This window comes from Stegostoma tigrinum, chromosome 3 (assembly GCF_030684315.1).
Source record: "Stegostoma tigrinum isolate sSteTig4 chromosome 3, sSteTig4.hap1, whole genome shotgun sequence".
NCBI classification, from domain to species: domain Eukaryota; kingdom Metazoa; phylum Chordata; class Chondrichthyes; order Orectolobiformes; family Stegostomatidae; genus Stegostoma; species Stegostoma tigrinum.
In genome coordinates, this window is record NC_081356.1 from 127,249,379 (window position 1) to 127,256,205 (window position 6,827).

Below are 6,827 nucleotides of genomic sequence, written 5' to 3' on the forward strand. Positions count from 1 at the left end.
TGTGCTCCTGAGATGCTGCTTGGCCTGCTGTGTTCATCCAGCCTCACATTTTAATAACCTGCTCAGTTTGGATTTCACCAAGGCCAATTGCTCCTTATCTCATTACAGTATTGGTCAAAACATGGTCAGATTAAGCTGCACTCTAGAGAGTAAGTTAGGATGGCTGCCTTAGACATCAAGGCAGCATTTGACCAAGAGCATCATCAAGGAGCCTTTGCAAAATTGAATTCAATGGGATCAACTGGAAAACTCTGATATTGGGAGTCATACCCAGTGCAATGGAAGACGGTTCTCACTGATCAAGGTCAATCACCTCAGCCACAGGGCATGATTGCAGGAGTTCTTCCGTGTAGCGTCCCAGGCACAAACATCTTCAGCTCCCTTATCAATAACTTTCCAATCACCGTCATGTCAGAAGTGAGGATGTACAGTAATCAATGAACAATATTCAGCAGCATTGGCGACTCCTGAGATGCCAAAGCAGGCATGCCCAAAAGTACCACCATTTGGGCAACTATCAGGCTTAGGCTGTTTAGCAACAAGTGACATGTGGTACAGAAGTGCCAGACAATGACTATTTGGAAAAGAGAATCCAACCAACACTGAATAACCACTATCAACACCCAAGAATATTACTCTTGGCCAGAAAATAAATTCAAATAGTCATTTAACTATTGCGGCTACCAGAAAAATCACAAGTTAGGAATCCTGTAATGAGTAACTCACCTCCTGACCCCTCAAAGCCTGTTCACCAACAGGTTCAAATCAGGAGTGTGATGGAATACTCTCTAGTTAGTTGGATCAAAGCAAGTCCAACAACACACAAGTTTAAACAATTAGGGCAAAGCAGCTAGCTTAACTGAAGCCCATCTAACACCTTCAAAATTAATTTATTTTTAACCAATGCACAGTAGCAACAGCATTTGTCATCTACAAGTTGCAAATGCAACAATTCTTTCAGGCTCTTTCAACAACACCTTCCAGGCTTGCGACCATGACCACCTCAAAGAGCAAAGCCAGCAGATAAAAGGGAATATCATCCAGACCTGGAACTATAGTGCATTTCAATTAGTGTCACTGGCTCAGAACCCTAAACCTACCTCCCTAAAAGCACTATGGATGCGAGAGATAATGGAAACTGCAGATGCTGGAGGATTCGAGATAACAAAGCGTGGAGCTGGGTGAACACAGCAGGCCAAGCAGCATCTTAGGAGCATGGATGTACCAACACCAGAGAGCCAACAGCAGATCCAAAAAGCAGCTTAAGGACAATATATACAACGTCCAAACCTCATGACTTAATAAGAATTCAGTAATATAGAGAAGTTTGTCACTTTACAGTCCCAGAGAAAGTCTATATTTTCAGAGAAAGGATGTCAAAACTGACAGGAGACAAAAAATTACAGGGAAGATAACAGATCCAGCTACAGTTACATACTCAAAACTTGCACAAATTAGCCCCTTGTTTGCCGACTTGAATCTGTGCCTTTATATTTAAGAACATACACATTCCATACATTAGTCTATCAAACTAGTATTCAAGCAATCAATTAGTTTCATCTTAAAATGGTATTATTAACCCTTCCCATGAAAAAGTAAACTGCAATCTTGTTCTTAAAATTGTTTGTGTTAATCATGTCCAAGCGAATCATTGCCAACCCATTAACCCAGTTACAACACTGATCAACAAAGTGTACCATCAAAAGTAAAACAGCCTGTATTAGATCAACAAATATTTATCTACTCTTGACCCAGAAAATTCTCCAAAAACGCTGTTACGAATTCCTACAGTTAAAACAATCAAGCACGGAACTTGTCACTTTCAATGTCACATGGCTCTGACCAATTTTTATAGATGCACCATTGAAAGCATCCTACTTGGATGCATCACTGCTTGCTATGTCAACAGCTCCAGCCAAGACAGCAAGAAATTACAAGGAGTTGTGAACGCTGCCCCATCCATCATGAACATCAGCCTTCCTTGCATTGGCTCTGTTTACACTTCCCATTGCCCAGGAAAATAGCCAACATAATCAAAAACCCTGCCGTCCCTCTGTCATCAGGCAGATGATACAAAAGTTTGAAAATACATCCCAATAGGTTAAAAAACAGCTTCTTCCCCACTGTTATCAGACTTATGAATGGACCTCTCATATTAGAGTTGATCTTTCTCTGAACCTTCTCTACAGCTGAAGCACTACATTGTGCATTCTGTTGTATTATCCTGATATACCTGACTAAAGTACGATTTGTCTGTTTAGCACTGTATATCGGTACATGTGACAACAATAAATCAAATCAAAGAGCATGTTCAACTAGGGAGGGAATAAATTCTATCACAAAACAAAAGAACATGCTCTTATTATCTTAGACTGGGCCAAGGTTAATGGGATGATATTAACACCCATAATTTTTTGAAATGCTTTCAATACAAAACATGCCTTAACCTTTTTTCCTTCACAGATGCTGCCAGACCTGCTGAGCTTTTCCAGCAACTTTGTTTTTATGCCTTAACCTTCCCCTTGTTGATTTGCCTGGTTAAAGATTTAACAGCATCTTAGATTTGTTTAGTATCATCAATGGTGTGAATCTTTGATCTTTTACTTATGAATTCTGTGTCTGATACTATCTCTCTCATGAACACCTGAAGGAGAGGCTCTGAAAGTTTGTATTTTCAAATAAGCCTGTTGGACCATAACCAGGTGTGGTGTGATTTCTGACCTCATCCACCCCAATACAACACCAACACCTCCACATCATTTAGACAGGATAACAGACACAGCAACAAGTTGTATTAGAAACAATCCAAATTCATACAGGTTGACAAATAAAGTGAACATTATAAATCACCTCGTTGTAGCTTATGAAGGTTAAAGGATCAAAAACAAAGTTGCTGGAAAAGCTCAGCAGGTCTGGCAGCATCTGTGGAGGAGAAAACAGAGTTAACGTTTCGGGTCCGGTGACCCTTCCGCAGAACTTCTCTCTGGCGGGAAAATACCTTGTAGTTTAAAAAAAGTCTGATACAGTGTATTTTCAATGACAACATTGCTTCTCTGAACTCTCTTGCTGTTGAAAAGCTTATATTAAATAGGCCCCTGTATATGGATGAATGCACAAGTGGTCCAATTAAATAACATTTTCCAGTTTTCTCATCTCACATAGCCTGCATAGACAGCACTGCTGTTCTCGCAGAAAGAACGCAGAACTTAATACACAAAGCATATAGGCATTTTTAATGACAAATAAAATTCCAATGATTCTAACCATTTCCCAGATGAAAGGAAGCTTTTGAATTATCAACGGCCCGAAGCAGTTCAAAATATCGTACAGGAGAAGAAAATCGTTTCGTTCCCTCAAATTCTGAAATTCACAACATAACATTGAAATGTCAAGCTGTGTGCAGCACCGATTTCCTACATCAGTTAATGCATTTAGCGAGTACAGTTAGCCCCCTGAGCTGACTGTAAATGTAGTTACAGTTCATACACTCATGCAGGAGAAAAATCATGCCGAAATGTGACCAGACCCAGGGGTGTGGACTGGACGGAATAATCCTGATAACTAGATAACAAAGTGTGGAGGTGGATGAACACAGCAGGCTAAGCAACATCTTGGACGGAGTGTACTCCGAAGATGCTGCTGGGCCTGCTGCGTTCATCCGGCTCCACACTTTATTATCTCGGAGTCTCCAGCATCTGCAGTTCCCATTAATCCTAATAACTACTCTCCTCTTGGGACGTGGAGGAGTGCTTGAAATGTCTACATAACATTCAGTCACGGGTCAAGTGCTAGAAATTGGGACTGAAGTAGATTGAGAGAATTAGTGGGTTTTTCCCCCTTTTTGCCAATGAGCCTAAGGGCTTCTTTCTGACCCGTATGATGGTATGAATCTATAATCTAGTTTGCTGGCGTACTGCTGGGTGCAGAGATGCTAAGCCATCCTGCTGCATGTGAAACATGCCCATTCTGCAGTCAGCTGCCCATCCCCCCCCCCAACAAACAGGCCAGCCAGGCCCACAAGAAAACACAGGGCTTGGGGCTGAGCCACGGAGAAAAATAGCGAGGCGTCGAATCATATATGTATAAACACAGTGAGGATGGGAAGCCGTACACACAGCTCACAGAAGCGTACCGTTCCCATTACTGTACCTACTCGGCATATTATCCTCCCGGCTCCTGTTGTCATGGCACACTGACTGAATCGACGCTCTGACATCGCGAGGCTGGGCTCGGCCCCACCCACCAAGCACGCGCGGATCGGGTGATCACGTACACGTGATTAACCAAAATCGTGCGCACGCCCGTTCTCCCTCAAAAGGAGTGGGGTGGCGGGGAGAAGGAGAAGCTGCGCGTGCCCAGTAGTAGCCGCAGCAGTGAGCGCAGGCGCAGTGCTTAGTCATCGTCAGGGTTTTGGACCACAGTAAACTGAGAAAAGAGCCAGAATTGGATGGATGAGTAAAGAGAGACAAAAGATTGTAAAATATTACAGATACACTAGTTTATAGCGGCAAATTCGTGAAGTTGAATACACAGTTAAATTAGTATGGTGATACAGGAAAGGAAATTGTTTGAGAGTCAGAATAGCAAAAAAAAGTGGAAGTTTAAGGTTAATTATTGAAAGTGAAACAGGATAAATGTGACAAAGGTGTGTGGATTAGTGAAGAATAAAGCATAGGTTAAATTGATAGAGTGATATAATTGGACAAGTAATTAAAGAGATTGGGAATATGGTAAATTAGTAAAAGATTAATTTTTGGTTGTTCAGTAATGTGAAAGAGCATAGTGAGTTATTGATTATAGTCAGACTAGGACAAATTAGTAAAGAGTGAAAGAAAAGGGAAAATTGGTAAAGATTGGAATTACACTTTTGTCACTTATATAAAGGATTTGGCTGTGGTTATATGGTTAGTAAGTTTGCAGATGAAACTATAAATGGATGGTGCAGTGGACAGCCAAGATTACCTCAGAATATAATGGGACCTTGATCAGCTGGAGTTCAATTTACATAAATGTGAGGTGCTGCATTTTGGAAAGGCAAATCAGGGCAGGACTTTTACTTAGTGGTTAGGGTCCTGGGGAGAGTTGCTGAATAAAGAGACTGTGGAGTGCCAGTTCATAGTTACCTGAAAGTAGAGTCACAAATCGAGAGAATGGTGGAAGTGTTTGGTATGCGCCCCTTTATTGGTCAGTACATTCAGTATAGGAGTTGGGAGGTCATGTTGAGGCTGTACAGGCCATTGGTTAGGCCACTTTTGGAATACTCTGTTCAATTCTCGTCTCTGTGCTGTAGGAAGAACATTGTGAAACTTGAAAGAGTTCTGAAAAAAATTTGCAAGTATGTTGCTGGAGTTGAAGAGTTTGAATTATAGGGAGAGGCTGAATAGGCTGAGGCTATTTTCCCTGGAGTGTCTGAGCCTGAGGGGTATCCTTATAAGTTTATAAAATTATGAGGGGCATAGATAGGGTAAATAGGCAAGGACTTTTTTCCCCAGGGTAGTGGAGTCCAAAACCAGAGGGCATAGGTTTAAGGTGAGAGTGGAAAGATTTGAAAGTGACCTGAAGGGCAGCATTTTCACACACGGCATGAGTGTGTGTATAAAATGTGCTGCTAGAGGAAGTGGTAGATGCTGGTACAATAAGAACAGTTAAAAGGCGTCTGGATAGCTACATGAACAGACAGGGTTTACGGGGATATGGACCAAATGCTAGCAAGTGGGACTAGATTAATATAGGGTATCTTGTCAGTATGGACAAGCTGAACCAAAGGATCTGTTTCCATGCTGTACAGCTCTATGACTCATTATATATGGTAAATTATTTTGGGTTACAGAATGGGGTAGATTAATAAGAGAATTTAGTATATTGGCAAACGTGTCAGATAAAATGAGGTTATCCACTTTGGTAGCAAAAAGAGGAAAGTAGATTATGATCTGAATGGTGACATTGGGGGAAAAGTCAGTAATGTATATCAGTTACTGAATAAAAGCATGCAGATACAGCAAATAGTGAAGAGAGTCAATGGTATATGGCCTTCACAGTGAGGGGATTCAAGGGCAGGGGATGTGTTGTTGCAATTGTATAGGGCACTGGAGGGACTACACCTTGAGCATTGTGTGCAGTTTTGCTGTCCTTCCCTAAGAACCTTGTGGCTGTGGAGGGAGTGTAACAAAGGTATATCACCTTATTTCTATTGGATGAGTTGGATTATCAGCCAGCATCATATTGAATGGCAGAGCAGGCTCGAAGGGTCAAATGGTCTTCTCTGGCTCCTATTCTGAGTGAAATTGTAGGGTAAATACGTGAAATGACAGAATAGGGTAAATTATTGAAGAGATACAGATTGGGGTAATTTGGTAAGGAGTGATCAAATTGAATAAATTAGTGAAAGAGTGATGAAATGAGGTACGATCGTGAAAAGTGGAAGTAGAAAAGGTTTATTAAAGGATGTCAGAATTGAGCTAAATTATTAAAGAGAGACAGAATTGGCTAAATTAGTGAAAAGTGACCAATTTGATAAATTTTTACTGTGACAGAATTGGGTAAATTATTAAAGATGGAAAGAATAGGGTAAATGAACATTTACAAGTAACGTTCAAGCCACACAAATATCAAGCAATGACTATCTCCAATAAGAGACAATCTAATCACATCCCCTTGATATTCAATGGTGTTACCTTCACCAAATCCTTCCCTGTCAACCTTCTGGGGCTTACCATTGACCAGAAATTCAATGACAAACCATATAAGTAGGGGGCTCTAAGTCCTGCAGTAAGACATCTCCTGATATTTCCCCCCTTGCAACCCCCCCGAAAGCTTGTCTCGCTATC

General features: G+C 41.1%; 1 protein-coding gene across 5 annotated transcripts in view; it reads right to left on the reverse strand.

Annotated features, from left to right (window-relative positions):
• clcn3 (chloride channel 3) overlaps nucleotides 1-4,288 on the reverse strand; it is a 129,693-nt gene extending 125,405 nt beyond the window's left edge. For 3 of the 5 annotated variants that reach the window (XM_048527451.1, XM_048527443.1, XM_048527452.1), the window contains exon 1: nucleotides 4,154-4,288. The gene's annotated coding sequence lies outside the window, so the exon portion shown is untranslated. Of the gene's footprint in view, nucleotides 1-3,264; nucleotides 3,361-4,132 lie in introns of those variants that run through there. The other 2 variants (XM_048527444.1, XM_048527445.1) reach the window with 2 other exon arrangements.
• Nucleotides 4,289-6,827: the final 2,539 nt, after the last annotated feature.